We start from the raw sequence: 20139 nt of genomic DNA on the forward strand, positions 1-20139 counted from the left end.
AGAAGGGACCGTCTAATATTTCTATTCTATAGAAGAGGTCTTCTATTCTATAGAAGAGGTCTTCTATTCATAGGTCCAGAGGTCTTCTATTTTATAGAAGACACTTCCAAAGGCCTCCTATTCTATAGAGGAGGCCTCCTATTCATCAGAGATGTCTTCTATTTGATGCAAGATCCCTTCGGGGTCTTCTATTTTGTAGAAGACACCCCAGAGGTCTTCTATTTTATAGGACACTCATCCAGAGGGCTTCTTTTTCATAGATAACCCATTCAGAAGGGACCCTCTAATATTTCTATTCTATAGAAGAGGTCTTCTATTCATAGGTCCAGAGGTCTTCTATTTTATAGAGGACACTTCCAAAGGCCTCCTATTCTATAGAGGATACCTCCAGAGGTCTTCTATTTTATAAAAGACCCGGCAGCAGAGGTCTTCTATTTTTTAGGATCTCCAGAGTATTTCCATTCCATAGAAGGTCCATTTTTCTATAAAAGACCCTTCCGGAGGACTTCTATTTTATAGTAGACCCCCTACAGAGGTCTTCTCTTTGATAGGTATTCTATTCTATAGAGGACCCTCCAGATGTCTTCGCCTCCGGTGATCTATTCTATAGAGGACCTTCTAGATGTCTTCTATATTATAGAAGACACCTCCAGAGGTCTTCTATTTTACCTCTCCAGAGGTCTTCAATTCTATAAAGTACCCGTCCATAGGTATTCTACTCTATAGAATACCCCTCCAGAGGTCTCCTATTCTATAGAGTACCCGTCCAGAGGTCTTCTACTCTATAGAAGACCCCTCCAGAGTTTTTGTATTCTATAGAAGACCCCTTCAGAAGTCTTCTATTCTACAGACACCCCTTTAGAAGTTTTATATTCTGCAGAAGACCAGTTCAGATGCCTTCTATTCTATAGAAGACCACTTATTTCTGTATAAGACCCCTTTAGAGGGGTTCTATTCGATGGAAGACAACTAAAGAGGACATTTATGCTATAGAACACCACTTCAATGATCTTCAATTCTATAGAAGACCCCTCAAGAGTTTTAGTATTCCATAGAAGACCCCTCCAGAGGTCTTATATTCTATAGACGAGGCCTTCTATTTTACAGGACATCCTTATAAAGTCCTTGTATTCCATAGTAGACCCCTCCAGAGGTCTTATATTCGGTAGAAGGCCCCTTCATAGGTCTTCAATTGTATAGAAAACCCCTCCATATTTATAGGAGATCTTTCCAGAGTTTTTTGTATTCCATAGGTATTTTATTCGATGGAAGCCACCTCCAGAGGACTTCTCTTATATAGAAGACCCCTCCAAGGGTCTTCTTTTCTATTAACACCCCTTTTATTCGATGTAAGACACCTCCAGAGGTCTTCTGTTCTACAAAGGTCACTTCAGAAGTCTTCTATGTTATAGGAGACCCTTCCAGAGGTCTTCTATTTCATTGAAGACCAGTCTAGAGGTCTTCTACTTTTTTAGAAGACACCTCCAGAGGTCTTATATTTTATAGAAGACCCCTCCAAATGTATTCTATTTTATAGGAGATCCTTCCAGAGGTCTTCTATTTCAAAGAAGACCCCTCAGAGCTCTTCTATTCTATAGATACCCCTTTATAGGTCTTCCATTCGATGGAAGGCACCTCAAGAAGACTTGTATTCTTTAAAAGATCACTTCAGAGGTCTTCAATTCTATAGAAGACCTCCTGAGGTCTTCTATTCGATTAAATACCCCTCCTAAAGTCTTCTATTCTATGGAAGAACCCACCAGAGGTCTTTTATTTTATAGGAAACCCCACCAGAGGTCTTTTATTTAATAGAAAACCCCCTCCAGATGTCTTTTACTTTATAGAAACCCCTCCTGAGGCCTTCTATTTTAAAGGAAATACCTTCAGAAATCTGCTGTTTTATAGAAGCCCCCTCCAAAGCTGTTCCTTTATACAGAAGACAACTCCAAAGGACACCTCCTGGGGTCTTCTCTTTTATTAAACACGCCTCCAGATATCTTCTATTTTAGAAAAGACCACTCTAGAGAGCTTTAGAGCTCTTCTATTCGAAGAAAGACTGCTGTAGGGGTATTTTATTTTATAGAAGACCCCTTTTATCGACCCTATCTGAAAGAAATTATGCTTTTATCGACGTTTTCTGAAAGAAAGGGCGCTTTTACAGACTCTCTCTGAAAGAAAGGTTGCTATTAGCGGCCCTTTCTGAAAGAAAAGGTACATTTATCGACTCTTTCTAAAAGAGAGGGTACATTTATCGCCGTTTCCGAAAGAAAGGGTACATTTATCGGCACTTTCCGAATGAAATGGTGCTATTAGCGGCTTTTTATGAAAGAAATGGTGCTTTTATCAGAATGCTGAAAGGAATGTACTTCAATCAACCCTTTCTGAAAGATGGTCCAATAACAACAACATTTTTGAAAAGCCCGATCCCATAGCAGTTGATAACGGCATTTTTTAAGCTAAACCTATGACTTAGCTTTGCGTCGAGAGTGGCACTACTATTGCGTACATTAGCTCTAGGCACGACCACGTAGGCTATTGAAGCTACAGTAACACATGATATTATCTGCATCAAAGCGATGCTGTGCACCACATGCTCTTATCTGCATCGAATAGGCCTCTAGTTAGCGACGAATAAAAAGCAGCCGTAAAGTTCTATCGATAGCAAGAGTGTTATCAACTTTTATTTGAACTTTTCATTGATAATTTTGCGTTTTAATTTTACCGATTTTTGTCGGTAACTCAAAAAATGTGTTAGAGAATCGCACTACTGAATCGAATAGGCCTCTAGGAATGACTACTGAACCCGCGTGACACGAAGTTTAGCACGACATGATTTTCTGTGCATCGAATATATCTCTAGGACCGACTACTCAAGCTACAAAAGGCGCGTGACACGAAGCTTAGTACGACTTTATCTTCTCTGTATCGTATGGGTCTCTAGGTACGACTATTGAAACCGCGTGACACGAAGTTAAGCACGACATGATTTTCTCTGCATCGATTATTCGATTCGATTTATTTGGGGATCTTTAAAAACCATCTGATTGCTTACAATGTCACCCACTTTGGGTATTTTTCAATTATCTCTTCAATACTCTACGTACTTCCTCAATTTCCTTTATTGGTTTGGAAAAATTTCAAAATATTTTTTCCTTTCCAAAACAAAAAAATTCCTCAGAAGATTTTTGAAATAAATAAAATAATAAAAAATGCATTTCCAACAGTAAGCCTTCTCTGTTGTTGCTTAAAAGTTTCCAACATAAATACAATTTTGCGTGTGTCCAAATACCGAACTCCTCCCTCATAGCAGTCCACCACACACAACGCAATATATTTCTGCTGTTCGTTTCTTGACACAAAACAATTGCACGCATGACTTGGTCCCGCACATGGCAATAAATATTACAACCATTCATCCATCCCACCATCTAACCTGGCAGCCAGTTAGTCAGCCATCCGCTTACTTAGTTAACGCATTCGTCCGTTACGTTAGAGGCATGCGCAACTTGTTTTTTTGCCGTTGTTGAAGTTGTTTTTTTTTTTTTTTTTATTTCGAAGCTGCCAAAATTTTCAAAATCAAAACATGTTTATTTGTTGTGCGTTTTTTCGACAACAGCAACAACAAGAGAGCAATGAAAAATCCATTCAAAAGGCATTGACGCTTCTTCAATTCAAAAAATAACCACGAAATAAAAATATTCAGCGTTCCGAGGTTTGGGGTTTTTTATCCAAAACAGAAACACTTTCACTATTCAATGAATGCTGGCCGCCGCCGGCTCTGCCCAACCAGCTGATTAAAGTTTCGATATAAAAGCCATAAAGCATTTTTAATACCTTATTCCCTATCATCATTGTTGGCTGGCTGGCTGACTGGAGGTCAATTCCCACATCATCATCATGATTATAATAAGCGTCATAGTCCGTCGATCATCATCATTGTCGTTTCTTTGTGTCTTTCAAACAATGACACTCGAATAAAAAAGACCATAAAAATGCTTAGTATTCAAATGTTGGTATTTCACTGAAATACCGTTTAACGTTTTGTTTTGGTTTTCTTCTTTTTGTGTGGTTTAGTTGCGAAGAGGAGTTAACCTGACCTAACCCATGCAGGCCTATCGTATTTCATATCAAAATGGAGATTGCTTTTCTTTGAGAAAAAAACTTGAAAATCGACTTGTATTAAATCAATCAAAATTGTGCAATTTTTAGGAGGGTTTATCTTCGTTGCCTCTTAGGTCGGAATTGCGAAATTTAAAAGAAATGTATTGTTAATCAAATGAACATAGGATTATTTTTGGAATAATGTTTGTTTATATAGACAACCTAAGGCTGCCGATCAGCCGATAAAACCTTCCTATAGGCATTCCGGAGGACTTCTTTATAGACGACCACCTCCTCTGGTTGTTTATAAAGAAGTCGGTATATACTATATGAAGGGATAATCAATAGACTACGCGACGGCAAAATCGCCGAGAAAGAATTCTCTTCAACGGTGGTAAGAGGGAGCCTTAAAATGTGCCAGAGAAGAGAATATATATAAGCCCGACTACGCAGTTTATTGAACCCGCGTGACACGAAGTTAAGTATCACATGATCTTATCTGCATCGAATAGTCTCTATGACCGATCATTTTATTATTTATGACCAATGAAAGCGACAGCTTTGCGTCGAGAGTGGCACTCCTATTGCGTACTTCAGCTCTAGGCCCGCCCACGTAGACTATTGAAGCTATGCAACGCATGATCTTATCTGCATCGAGCGATGCTGTGCACCACATGCTTTTATCCGCATCGAATAGACCTCTAGGACCGACTATATTATCTTCTCTGACTCGAATAGGCCTCTAGGAATGACTACTGAACGACACGCGTGACACGAAGTTCAGCACGACATGATCTTCTCTGCATCGAATAGACCTCTAGGACTATTCTAGTACTGAAGGCGCGTGACACGAAGCTTAGTACGACTTTATCTTCACTGTATCGTATGGGTCTCTAGGTACGACTATTGAAACCGCATGACACGAAGTTAAGCACGACATGATTTTCTCTGCATCGATTATTCCACCAGCACGAAGTTAAGTACCACATCATCTTATCTGCATCGAATAGGCTCTATGACCGACTATTTAACCCACGTGACATGAAGTTAAGAACGACATGATATTCTCTGCAACTACGCAGGCTATTTAAACTGCGTGTCACGAAGCTAAGCATCACATGATCTTATCTGCTTCGATTAGGCCTCTATACCCGACTACGCAGGCTATTTAAACCGCGTGTCACGAAGCTAAGCCCCACATGACCTTATCTGCATCCACTAGACCTCTAGGCCCGACTACGCAGAGCTATTGAAGACGCGTGATACGAAGCTAACTTCCATATAATCTTATCTGCATCGAATAGGCCTCTAGGGCCGACTATGCAGGCTATTGAACCCGCGTGTCACGAACCTAAGCTCCACGTGATCTTATCTGCATCGATTAGGCCTCCAGGCCCGACTACGCAGAGCTATTGAAGACGCGTGATACGAAGCTAAGTTCCATATGATCTTATCTGCATCGAATAGGCGTATATGACCGTCTATTTAACCCGCGTGACATGAAGTTAAGAAGGACATGATATTCTCTGGAACGATGAAGCCTCTGGGCCCGATTACGCAGGCTATTGAACCCGCGTGACACGAAGTTAAGTACCACATGATCTTATCTGCATCGAATAGGCCTTTATGACCAACTATTTAACCCACGTGACCTGAAGTTAAGAACGTCATGATATTCTCTGCAACGATTATGCCTCTCGGCCCGACTACGCAGGCTATCTTAACCGCGTGGCTCGAAGCTAAGCACCACATGATGCTATCAGCATCGATTAGGCCTCTGTACCCGACTACGCAGGCCATTTAAACCGCGTGTCATGAAGCTAAGCTCCAAATGATCTTATCTGCATCGATTAGGCCTCTAGGCCCGAAGCTAAGCTCCACGTGAGCTTATCTGCATCAATTAGGCCTCTAGGCCCGACTACGCAGAGCTATTGAAGAAGCGCATGAAGTTAAGAACGACATGCTATTCCCTGGAACGATGAGGCCTCTGGGCCCGACTACGCAGGTTATTGAACCCGCGTGACACGAAGTTAAGTACCATATCATCTTATTTGCATCGAATAGGCCTCTATGACCGACTATTTAACCCACGTGACATGAAGTTAAGAACGACATGATATTCTCTGCAAGGATTACGCCTCTCGGCCCGACTACAAAGGCTATTGAACCCGCGGGACATGAAGCTAAGCACCACATGATCATATCTGCATCGATTAGGCCTCTATACCCGACTATGCAGGCTTTTTAAACCGAAGCTAAGCTTCAAATGACCTTATCTGCATCGATTAGGCATCTAGGCCCGACTACGCAAGCAAATCTATTGAAGGCGTGTGATACGAAGCTAAGCATCACATGGTCTTATCTGCATCGATTAGGCCTCTAGGCCCGAAGCTAAGCTCCACGTGATCTTATCTGCATCGATAAGGCCTCTAGGCCCGACTACGCAGAGCTATTGAACCCGCGTGTCATGAAGCTAAGTTCCAGGTGATCTTATCTGCATCGATTAGGCCTCTATGCCCGACTATGCAGAGCTATTGAAGACGCGTGATACGAAGCTAAGTTCCGTATGATTTTATCTGCATCGAATAGGCCACTATTGCAGAATATTTAACCCGCGCGACATGAACTTAAGAACGACATGATATTCTCTGGAACGATGAGCCTCTGGACCCGACTACGCATGCTATTGAACCCGCATGTAGCTAAGTAACATATACAAGCTATGGAATATGCGTGACACGAAGCTAAAAACACATTATCTTCTCTGAATCGAACCATTGAAACTGCGTGACACGAAATTAAGCACGCCATTGATTATTCGACCAGCAGAACTTATGGGAATCTTAAACTCCATCTGATTGTCTAGAAAGACTTTCTTCTGATTGCTGGCAAAGACAGCGCTTAGGTTGTATATAAAAATTAAAGGTTCCCTTCCGCCTGCTCGTACATGTGAGAATCACTCGCGCATAGCTAGTAGCAATTTAAAGTCTAAGATCGCAAAGGCAAAATATTAAAACCGCGTGACACGAAGTTAAGCTCGACATGATCCCCTTTGCATCGAATATTTATTCGTTTAGTCGAACTTCCGGGAATCTCGAAACTCCATCTGATTATCTATAAAGACTTCCTTCTTCCTTGCTTACAAAGAATCCCCTCCATTGGGTCACGAAGATAAATTCGTCATGATCTTTTCTACATCGAATATTCGTTCAGGCGAACATCTGGAAATTTTGAAACATCATCAGATTGTCTTGGTCGTACGTAAAACTTCCTTCAGGTTGTCTAAATAGCTTCCACCCGGTCAGTTCATTTTGAAGCCAATTACTATTGCATATAAAATCTCCCTTCCGCTCACTCGTACAACGTAAGAGTCACTCGCATATCCCTTGTGGTAATTTAAACTCTAGGCCCGACAACGCAAGATATTGAACTTGCATGTTACGAACCACAGCACGACATGATCTTCTCTTTATCGAATATTTTTTTGGGAACCTCGAAACATCGTTTGATCTTTATAGACTTCGTTCTGTTCCATTACAAAGACTTCCACCGTCTATCTCTTTACTGGTGATCTATAAATGCTTCAACCAGTCTGTTCGTTTTGAGGCGACTTATTATTGCATATAAAGGCTCCCTACCGCTCATTGGTACATCGTGAGTCACTTTGGCCTCGTTATGTTGACTCTAGGTATGACTACGAAAGCTATTGAACCCGCGTGACACGAAAATAAGTCCGACGTGCTCTTCTTTGCATCGAATATTCAACCAGCAGAACTTTTGGGAATCTTGAGATTCCATATGATTGTAAAGATCTCCGTAAGGTTGTTTATAAAGACTTTCTTCCTGTAAAGACTACTGGAGACTAGAATAGAATCTTTATGGACTACCAGATGTGTTTCTTTATAGAGAAGCTATAGCTTGTCTAAATAAGAAGACCTTACACTTCATAATAGGGGACACTGAGGTCTGGTCGTCTATAAAGAATCCATTCTGATCGTCTATAAAGACTACCTTGAGGTTTTTATAAGGACTCCCTTCTCCCGAAACTCCCTTCTTCAGGACGCATATAACGACCAGAAATGAGTCCTCTATTAAGAGCTCAGAATTTTCTTCCAATAAGCCCTTTTTTGAATTTTACAAAGACCAGTTTAAGGTCGATGATAAGGACTTCTTTATCTGTGAAGACAGCCTAAGGCTCGAAGGTTAGCTTCAGACCCTTATTTGGTTGTCTCCCCTGCAGGTCCTCTGGTCCTTCATAAAAAATACTTTCTGGTTCCCTATAATGATTACCTTCAGGTGATCTATAGAAAAATGTTATCCCCTAACCACTGATCTGCTTCGTCTCCTTTACAAGTATATTTCTGTTTACTATTCGAACGGATCCAGGTGAGAGAAAGATCACCGATCATTACTAGAAACAAAGGAGAAATGTATTTTTGTGTTTCAATAAGAAAAAAAGAGGCAAAAAGAGCTCCATTACCCTCCTCTCCTGCTCCTCTGCACAAGAAAAACAAAAACATAAAGCTATAAACATATGGCTGTTTTTATTCACGGAACGAACCTCACGTCCACTTTCACTTGAATGGCAACAACAACAATAACAAAACAACAATCAAGCGACAGCAATGCCAAATGTTAAAAAGAAAATAAAACGTTTTTCATGGATTTAACGCTAAGCTAAAGCAAAAAAAAAACGTTAAAAGTTTTGGGACAAGAGTGGAAAAACTACACAAAATGTTGGTTGGTTGCTTGCCGCCGTTCAGTTGTTGCTGTTGTTTGATCATGAAAGGCGAGAAAAAGAAAACGAAATGAAACAAACAAATGGGAGAATAAAAAAGAAAATTGCGCTGGGTAAAAATAGGTTTCCATTTCGAATATGAAAATGGTTATAATATTCGTTTTTCTTTTTGTTTGCATTGCTCTTTGCTTGGCAAAAGAAATGATTATGGTGATGTGCTGATGAAGAGGAGAGCGAAGTGAAGGGTTGTGGATGCTGACGACAATGGTGTCGAGCGTATGATGTTGACGATTATGACAAATCATAAGAAGAAAAACATTGTGAAACATGTTTGTGGTTTTTTTCTTATGAAAATGGCAAAGTATTGATTTTCATTTATATTTTTTATGTTAGTTACTAGCAGACCCCGGTCCGCGGCCCGTCGTAATGAGTTTTAATGACATCTTTTTTGACTTTATGCTTGACAATTCAAAAGTTGGTATTTTGTATCTCTCTTCTGCGGTCCATTGCCAAACCAAGGAGGATTTTAAATTTATCAACAGATTTTGTCGGTAACCCTTTTCTTTTCTCTTACGACTTTGTCGGATTTTTTCGCCCATTGGTGCTGTCTAGGATTTATTATCGTCCATGTTCCCTGTCTTTATCCTAAAGCGATCTAATTATAAAAGTTAAAAAAATGGTTTAATCGAATTCTCCCGCTTATGGAGACTTGTGTGTTTTAGTTTTTCATGGGTGATGGACCGTTGAACCTCACTATTTAAGGAAATTTGTAAATATATCGTTTTTATTGATCGGGGCGCAACCACCATTGTCTCGAAAATTAATTTGCAAGCCTATGCACTCATACGTTTAGCAAATATAGCGATTATAAAACAAAAGGCTCCCGAAATTCGTATACAAATATATAGCATTTTGGACCATGGGACATTCCCAAACATTTTCTGAAAATTGCATGAAATTAGGTTCAGTAGTTTCGGGAAAAAATGTATTGAAAACAGTGGACGTGGTCATCAGTTTTCAAGATATAACATATTTAGAAAAGTGGGCGAGGTCCGGTATTTTTGTACCTAGCGTACAAACACAACTCCGTTGCCTCACAAAATGTATGCTGAAACCGATATTACCATAAGTTTGGCTTATACATATAGCGTTTAAAAAAAAGGTGTGGGGAAGGTACCCCACCTCCTCATTCATAAAATATACATAACAGCGGCAAACATTGAGCTTTTACTACATATTTGATGGAAATCGGTTTTTGCAGAAAATTAAAAATTTAAAAAAGTGGGCGTGGTAAAATTTTTTTCCATAAAAACCTAAGCTGGGTTCTGACAGCATTTGATTTTTATTCATAAAATATAAGTAAGTACCCCGCCCCCTTCGAAATTCAAGAAATTATGCATCCTATTTTCACCGTGGGCCATCACTGTACATTCCCTGAAAATTTCAGGAAAATCGGTTCAGTAGTTTTGTAGATGTAACATATTTTAAAAAGTGGGCGTGGTCAAGTCTTTGGGTCCTAAAAAGTAGGTTGGGTCGACCACAATTGTCTCGCTAATAAATTTCCACACCGATACATTCGTAATTATTGAAAATATAGCATTTATAAAAAATATGATATAGGGGAAGTTCCCCGCCCCATACGAAATTCAACAAAATTTGTAGCCCATTTTAACCGGGGGAAATCCCTGTACATTTCCTGACAATTTCAGAAAAATCGGTTCAGTAGTTTTTGTAGAAAAGATAAAAATTGAAAAAAGTGGGCGTAAAAGTGGGCTTGTAAATTTTCTTTGCATAAAACCCTAAGTAGGGTTATGGCGAACATTTCACAAAGAGAATTATCGAAATCGGTCCAGTCGTTCTCAACTAATGCCATTACCAACGAACGACATTTGATTTTTATTTATAAAGATATGGAACAAAAAAAGCTTACACCTCGCTACCCGGTGAAAACCTACGTAGCGTGTATGCAAACAACTAAAAATCCCGACATATGACTTAATTTTATTATTTACGGACAATGGCAGCGATCGTTGTGCATCGTGTGTGGCAGTCATACTTCGTTAGTGTCATCTATAGCTATCCAAACGGTAGGCCCGAATGCGCAAGCTATTGAAACCGCGTGGCACGAAGATAAGCACGACATGATATTCTCTATATCGAATATTCTTTGTTCAGCCGAACTTCTGGGAATCTTGAAAATCAAAGACTCCCCCATTAAAAAAGAACAAAATCATTTTCATTAATCTACTCTTAGCAATCGCAGTTTTAATAAACTGAAGTGGATACTTTTGACTGTGACTCACTGTAGTTCGGCTATATCGGTCCACTCCTTGGGGTACCTCCCACACAAAACTAGGATATTTTAAATGTTTTCAGTAATTTGTCCCTTTACGACGGTAAATTTTTTTTCTTGCAAGTCCATACTTCCTGAGATATTGGCCTAAAAGCTTCAAAAAACCCTGGCGGCACCAACCAAAATAGCAAATCCGCAAGATAATTCTCGCAGGGAGTTTCAGATTGGTGCATACTTTGCACATCGTATTATTTCATCCAGTCATGTATCAGGTTGGAATATGGACTATATCGGTACACTCCTTCGAGTACCTTTACACAAAATTCGGAAAAAAGTGAAATTGAAGAGCTCCTCTCGCATCGTTGTGATTCTTTTTTCAGTAGGTTGTTCTAGCGACCTCATTTACAACGGTAGAATTTTTTTCGCAGTAGTTCAATACTTCCTGAGATAATGACCCAAAAGCTCCAAAACCCTGCCGGCACATACTAAAATGGCTATTGTGCAAGATAACTCTAAACAAACATAGCTTAATGTAATTTAATATTTCGAGTCCTTTATGAAGAAGTTTGCTTACTAAAAATGTTTGATATACAGTTAGACAACGAAAGTATTGTTGCAAAGACCAACATTGTAAAAAATGTCATATTAATTGTTCGTTTATGACTACAAATTATGTAAAAACTATACGGTTTTTTGTGTAAATCTCTTGCAATTGGTCCTCAAAACAATATTCCGTCAAAATATACAAAGGTTTTTTTTTTTTGATTTATAACAAATGCGGACAAAAATCAGAATTATCTACAAAAAAAAAAAAAAAAAAAAAAAAAACAATTGCAAAAATTACCAAATCAATGATTACTGGAAGAATTACCAAAGTAATGTTCCTCAATAAGTCGTTTATCTACTTTGGACATTCATTGGTGCTTTAATGAACTAAGGGTACTAGTTCTCCAATTTTGAATAAATCTTGATCCTTCGTTGGAGAATCTTTTTCGAGTTTTTTCTTAAAGTGGACCCAAATATTTTATAAGGATTAATATCAGGATTTTGGCACGAGGTAGTTTAGTGTTGTTATATTACATCAGCAATTTACACAAATAAGATTAATATGTCATGATCTGGCCTTTGGAATGGTGGTAGTTGAACTTGTTTCAGTTTTCCGGATCCCATTTACTGACTTTCTAATTATGTCAGTGGGGAAGTCCTCCCAATCATTATTATATTCGCACGCAGAGAAAAACTATTTTTCACTTTTGTTGGAACAACAATATCTATTTTTTTTTGTTAATTTTCTCGTTTAGAGTTAAGCTTGATGATCTGAAATTATTTGCAAGTGAAAAAGAAAAGCCAAGGACTCGAACCCACATAGTCACCAAATTACGTTACCTGGTTTCATTGGTGGTAAAGCAAATCTTCGGACGTATCGACTATGCAATGGCTTCTCTGTCCTAGAACTTATCGTTTTTCAAATGCAAATGTGTTTTTGTACATTAATGCGGATACTTGGCCACAGAAATGTATTCTTCATGACAAACGCTTTTTGCGCTGACTTTGAAGTTATGAGTTGGCTTTGAACGCTAACACGCCATGACAACATTTTTTGATATGTTTTTCAAGGACGTGGGTTCAAATCCCAGCCGGGCTCAGCCTGTTTTTTTATTTTTTGAAATTTTGCCTTTTATGGCGAAGATCATTTTTTTTTGAAAAACGATAAGTTCTAGGACAGAGAAGCCATTGCATAGTCGATACGTCCGAAGATTTGCTTTACCACCAATGAAACCAGGTAACGTAATTTGGTGACTATGTGGGTTCGAGTCCTTGGCTTTCCTTTTTCACTTGCAAATAATTTCAGATCATCAAGCTTAACTCTAAACGAGAAAATTAACAAAAATCATTAAAAAAATGATCTTCGCCATAAATGGCAAAATTTCAAAAAATAAAATATCTATTTTTGTTCCAACAACTCATTTGGTTTGTTCAAGCATTGCAATTGCAAATCCAAAAATACCATCGTTTGCTCCAAACATACAAAACAGAATCAAATTGCGAAATTCCTCAATATTGACAATACCTATGGTAGTATCTATCATAATGTAGAGTTTTTACAAAAACTATTGTCAGCCCAGAAAACCTGTTACTGAAATTTTTGATTTGATCGTATATAATTCTCATATACACTTTCCACATAACTTTGGTACAAATGTCACGTATAATATTATGAGTATTGACAAACACAACACAGGGCCAGGTTTTGCCAGGTTTAACTAAAAAGGCAACAAATTGAATGAAGAAACATAACTAATCCATTGCGCTCATTCCCTTGCCACAACATAAGGAATTCCATACAACCATAACAAATATGAAAAGAAAACATAAATTACAACAAAAACACGTCTCAGATTGTGGTGTATCTCAACTATCAAAACACAAAGAAGAATGAGAAAGAAGAAACTAATAAAAACAAGAACAAAGATAAATTTAAAAAAAACAAAGATAAGAGGAACTCATACAAGCAAAACTCATCAAAATTGTTTTTTCACCACGGCATCGAAAACCGAGAGAAGAGAATACAATTGTCGAAGAAAAGAGAATAATATTGTCCAGCAGACAAAAACTATTGTTGGACATGACAAAAACAATTGTTGTAATTAACAAAAGCGATTGTTGGACTCACAATACTACTTGTGGAATCTAACAATATCTTTAAAATACATATTTTAATCTTCGTATGTTGTGAAATCAATCATGTTTTTATACCCTCCACCATAGGATGGGGGTATATTAAGTTTGTCACTACGTTTGTAACTACTCGAAATAATCATTGTAGACCCCACAAAGTATATATATTCTTGATCAGCGTGCAATTCTACATCGATATAGCCATGTCCGTCCGTCTGTCTGTCTGTCCGTCTGTGGAAATCACTCTAGCGTCCGAACGGATTGACGTAGGTTGATGAAATTTTGGGAAAATATGTTATATTTACGTAGGACTTTTGGTATTGAAAGCGGGCTATATAGGTCCACGCTTTCGTATAGCCCCCATACAAAATGACGCGTCGTCGTTTTAAGGATTTTTTAAGATATTTGGCCCATTTTACCACCGAATTGGTTGTAATTTGGTACTTTGTGTCTTCAGAGGCCAGAAAACATTCCTACCAAAGTTGGGTTATATAGGTCCACGTTTTGGTATAGCCCCCACATAAGGCCCCTTATAAAGAACGCGTCATTTAAATATATTTTGAATGTATTAGACCCACTTAACCAAAGAATCGATTGTAACTTTGTATTTTGTGTTTCTAGAGGCTAAGAAACATTTCTACCATAAAATGTTTATATAGGTCCACGTGTTGATATAGCCCCCATAATACAATATCTCCCGATTTTCGATATTTTGAACGTTTTAGCCTCATTATCACACCGAGATGGCTGAAATTTGGTATTTAGTCTTCTTTAGGCGTATAAAACTTTCCCCCAGAAATTTGTAGGTATAGGTCCACGCCATCATATAGCCCCCATAGAACGGTACCTTCCGAATTTCGATATTTTGAAGATTGTGGCCACATTAATCCACCGAAATGGCTGAAATTTGTGGTGGAGGGTATAAAAAGTTCGGCCCGACCGAACTTAACGCTTTTCTTACTTGTTATCTCATCGTGCGTGAACCCGATTTTGCATACTTTTTTGCTTGGTAAAGAATTTACTACCCAAAAATTCGACATTCCAGCTTTTCCAGAACGGGTTTAATTTCCATATATGGTGGGTTCTATTGGATTTGGCGCACTTTTAAAGATTTATTATGATAGCAGAGGGTAAATTCTATCCATTTAGTAAAAATGAAGCCATTTCAATACTATTGAGAGAGGAAATAGAGCTCTGTTGTAGGTCGTTTCAAAATACTGCACTGAGGTTCTACTTTTCCCTATACTTTCCAGAGGTATTTTGATGTTTTCAAAGCCAAAATCGGACTGTTATGCATTGGTCCGTTATACGACAATATATTGAGTCAAATATTCATTCGTTGTTTATTGTCTATATGGTCTCAAGCGTTTTTTACCTGTATGAAGACCCTAAATTACGGTTTTTTTTTATCACTGAACTTTATTACATTCAATATTGTTAGTCCATTACACTATGCAACACTGAAAATGCAAACAACTTCTAGTAATCATTTTTTGAAAGCAAATAATGAGGCTGAGATAAAGGCCCGATAAATGCAAAAACTGCAGCTCATCCATCTAAACCGGGTTAAAACTGCAGTTTTTTGCATTTATTTGGCCTTTATCTCAGAAACGATTAGGAATATTTTTAGCAATATTGTAGCCCTAAACTAGTAGAACTTATCCTTGGAACAGAACACAAAAAACTCTATCTAGGGCATCAAAATCGATAAAAATAAAGAAAATATGGGGTAAGTTTGGCTGATACAGAACTTTCCATATATCATTAAATTGTTTGTACTTACTCTAGACATTACCCTTAATGATTTTTCATAGTATTTTTTTGGAAAATCGCTTCAAAAACTAGAAATTTCTAGACAAATTACCTACAAAGGGACATTAATTACAATCATGCCAAAATTACGTCAGGAACATCATTTTTTCTATCGGAATCAATGAAAAAACTACTGAAAACGATGGGGGGCCAATTATTCCACCATTCTGATTATTAAAATGGCAGAAAAAGCGAAAAATTTGGAAATTATTGATCGATTATTGTGGTGCATCATTTGTAATGCTCACTTAAAAATGCCCATTTTATGTTTTCCGGCAAATTTTTAGTATAACGGTACCGTAAATGGAATATTTTGGTACGCCATCTTAAAGACAACTTTTCAGCCTACAAAAATTTCTTTTGAATTGTTAAAAAATCTCAACTCGTTTCCAAGTTATCAACGTTTACATTTTTTATTTCAGGGTGCATAATTTCAAACACAGTTCACACCAACAGTTTATTATCGCATTTTCACCACATTATTGACATATTTATTAAATTGTCGTTGCAAAATGCACCAAAAACAACTTGATAGAGGCATTTTACAGCGATAGCATTTTCTGAAGAGTTGTGTATTACATTCCACCGAATATTTCTCCAAAAGAAAACATCAAGAAAAAATTGACGGTTTTGGAGATATGGTGCGATATGTATACAAATTATGGAAAATTTTTTATAAAATTTGAGGCAATAAATTTAATTTTTCGAGTTCATTAGTTCTCCAAATATTTTATTCTTGCCCTTATTTACAAATTTTCTTCAGAGGTCACATGAAGTTTCACAAAGATTTCAGAGATATAACCCAGAATTGCATTAAAAAGTCTTTGCCGACAGATATATACCCTCATCCAATGTGAAGTGAAGCTTTCACCTACAGACAGATCGAATGTATTTAAGGTCTCTTCAGAATTTTGTGGCCCCTTTTGGACATTTGAACTTGCCGACAAAAATGTGGATTAGGAATTAACTGCACTAAGACACAAATGTTGAACTTTTGAACCTTAGGGAGGACCGAAATGGGCCATTTTAGAAGTTAAACTAAATTTTGAAAAAAATATAAGGAGATTCAAAGTTTGGACCAAATTGGTTGCTCCATTTAAGTGATATTGTCATAGCACTTTATTGGCATTTTTTTAATTATTGGGGAGAAGTACCGAAAGTTTTGGACCGGTATTGCCCATGAAACTAAGTTTGGATGTAATATGACGAAGATCCAATGTTGGACCAAATCGGTTGAACACTTCGTGAGTTATCGTGCTTTCCGATCGCCACATATAATGACATCGGAATTTTTTACACCTTTCGCACTGTTTTCCCAAGAAATATGGACTTGCCCCTGAAAAAACTTTTACCGTCGTAATGGAAGTAGCGAATGCAAATCGCTTCAACAAAAATCAAAGTGATTCGAGAGCAGGTCTTAAAGGGAGGGAGTAGACAAATATAGTTCATATTCGAACCTGATCTATATCTGGTAGATATATTAGGATGTGCAAAGTATGGATTACGTCGGTCACACCCTTCAAGAGTTGTCGTGCGCACAATTTTTCCGAACATTTTTGAACTTTTTTGGGGGAGGTACCTGAAGGAGTTGACCGATATGGCATATCTTCGAATTTAAACTATGTTTGGACAAAAAATTACGAAGGCCAAATGTTGGACCGAATCGGGAGATCCCTTCGAGAATTATCTTGCGCTCCAACCACTACACACGGTGTCATAGGGGCTTTTGCATTTTTTAGGCTATTTTCTCAGGAAGTATGGACTTGCCCCTGATGAAATTTGTACCGTCGTATGGAAGGCAGTGAATATAAGTTGCAACAACAAAAATCAAAACCATTCGAGAGCTGGCCCTAAACTGAACTTTTCCGAAATTTTGTGTGGGAGGTACCCGAAGGAGTGGACCGGTTGAGTCCATATTGAAACCTTGTCTAAGTATGGTACGCATTTCACGATGTGCAAAGTATGGACCAAATCGGTTACTCCCTTCATGAGTTATCGTGCGCACAAATTTTCCGAACATTTTCGAACTTTTGTGGGGGAGGTACCTGAAGGAGTAGACCGATATGGCCCATCTTCGAACTTAAACTAAGATTGGACAAAATATTACGATAGCCAAATTTTGAACCAAATCGGCTCATCCGTTTGCGCACCAGCCAGCCAGACAGACGGACGGACATTGCTAAATCGACTCCAAATTTTCTGAAACATATTTCGTCCAAACATACTTGGGGTCTAAAACAATTATTTCGATGAGGCACATTTTGCCCGTATGAAAGTGTATATACCCTTCCTAGCCTAAAGACTGAGGGTATAAAAAATATGACCATATTTTTTATTTCGAATTTCCAAAAGTACGTCCTCATATCAGGGGTTGTAACCCTTCACTAACACAGCATTCCCTTCTAGTACAAATTTCCAAACACTAAACTTTATCTCAACCCTTCACAACAACAATAGTGCACATTCACAATTCAAGGTTCTAGATTCAGCGGTTTCGCCAAGAACCCGAATAGGTCCCTAAAATTTTTCGGCACTCAAAATTGCCATAAAAATCCATGTCTTCGTATACGTTACCCCTCGACTTAGTGTATTTTAATAATTGAACAAATCTATATTGTCCACTTTTCTTTAAATTTGGACCTTGAATACTCAAAATGTCCACTTCAATTCACTTTATCTGTTCCCCTGAAACCAATTATAGTACTATTAGTACTTTTTGTATAAATAAGTACGAATTTTCAAAACCTCCTCCCTACCTCCACTCTAAACACCAATTGCTAATCTAATACCGAATTTCAAAATGCCAGTTCTACCCCTTTACGAAATCACAAATTGTACAAAATTCTGTACCATATAGCAAATTACAAAAGGTACAAAATTTTGTACCAGAACTTTTCGTACACGACTTTTCAAAAACTACATTCATATCGCAGCTCAATCCGTTTACTTAAATCCAAATTAGAACTATCCAAAATTTCCAAAACTACCTCAATCCTACACTCCTACACTAATCTGTTGACGCAAATACAAATTGCATCGAATTTAGTACCATTTAGTACTTCTTCGTGCAATTAGTATGATTTTCCAAAGTTACCTCCATATCTCAATTCTATATTCCAACAGTAATCTTAATTCCAAAATTCAAGATACATGGATCTGAACTTTTCGGAAATCGTTGTGATTAGTATAACAAAGACTGTATATGATAGAATACAATCCAATCCAAGAGGTACCCCAAAACGATACTTGTTCTCACTTGGCCCCGATTTTCAATATTATATCACAAAAAACTCTAACAAACCCCCTTTCTTTGCTTAGCTTCGACTTTTCAGCTCTCGTTTCTTTTGTTATATTTTATTAGCCAATTTAATGTCTAGGAGGTTACCCCTAATTCTTTCATCCAGTTGATGACTAATCGTTTTTTGTTAGGAGCTTTACATCTCCTATTTCTTATGGGTTTGCGGTGTGTGTGTGGCAGCAGGAAACCTCAGACCAAAAGCCGACCAAATGCCACCTTTAACTGGAAATTAAAAAAAAACAACAACTGCCACAATCCGCAAAAAAACAACAAACTAGGCAAACAAATGGTAATCTAAGCTGCTAGTCTGTGTCGGCTTAGACGATCTATTTTTTTTTTTTTGTGGCAAACATAAACAAAATATAAAATAGGGAGAGATTTGGTTTTGCTTTTTCCTTTTGGTTTGACTTGGTTTTAATTGTTGGATTTCCTTGTTGTTGGTTTTTGGTTATTTGTAATGGGTTTCGTATTTCCAGGAGTTTGGCTAAAGAAGACACTTTTCATGAAAATAATTACAAAATAATTACTTTTCTTAAATATCTTTATTTTCTTGCTGACATTATTTTCTTGTATGTCTTAATTCGCACAATTTTTGTTTTAAAATTTTTAAATTTATGTTTTCATTCAATTCATGTTTTGAAATTTAAATTAATTCAATTTAAGTTTCATTTTCACAAAAACACAGACACACAAAAACACAGAAATCTTTGCCCATAACGCTCGTACGTTGTGAGTTTTGGTTTATTGTTCACCGTCGTTTTGTTTTCGTTTTTCAAGCCGCGTTTCATCAACCGCTGTTACGATGTTGTTAACGCCAAGTTTTATTATTAACTGTCAGTTCCCAAAAAAGACACAGAGAAAAACAAACTGCATTCAACACAACAGAGTCGTTGTTGTGTTTTAAACTCCATGACTCTTGCCATGATTGTGTTGTGGAGTTTTTCAATGATTGGTCTCTCCACGAGTGTGTGTCTCTGGGCTATACTTTTCTCATTGCCGACGAAGTATCTCGTGAGTAATAGGGGTAGTCATCGTCATCGGTAGTATTACAGTTGTAATTACAATGTAATGCCAGTTTTATTAAAATAAGGTGTGTAAACAATGTGGGACAGAGAGGCAGGAGGGAGAGAGGAATATGGATATCGTGAGAGAGGAAGTATTTGGGAAATACCTTTACAAAGTAATTACGCGTCGGGGCTATTGATAATAAAAACAAAC

At 37.8% G+C, this 20139-nt stretch overlaps 1 protein-coding gene across 12 annotated transcripts in view; it reads right to left on the reverse strand.

Annotated features, from left to right (window-relative positions):
* Positions 1–20139, reverse strand: part of Csk (C-terminal Src kinase) — a 122164-nt gene that overhangs the window by 68772 nt on the left and 33253 nt on the right. For 2 of the 12 annotated variants that reach the window (XM_073985285.1, XM_073985267.1), the window contains exon 1: positions 19480–19848. The exons of 2 other annotated variants lie outside the window; for them this stretch is intronic. The gene's annotated coding sequence lies outside the window, so the exon portion shown is untranslated. Of the gene's footprint in view, positions 1–19448; positions 19849–20139 lie in introns of those variants that run through there. 8 more of the 12 variants (XM_073985291.1, XM_073985271.1, XM_073985284.1 and 5 more) reach the window with 7 other exon arrangements.

The sequence above is a fragment of the Musca autumnalis genome, unplaced genomic scaffold (assembly GCF_047663935.1).
Source record: "Musca autumnalis isolate F117 unplaced genomic scaffold, ASM4766393v1 scaffold_1, whole genome shotgun sequence".
Classification (NCBI taxonomy): domain Eukaryota; kingdom Metazoa; phylum Arthropoda; class Insecta; order Diptera; family Muscidae; genus Musca; species Musca autumnalis.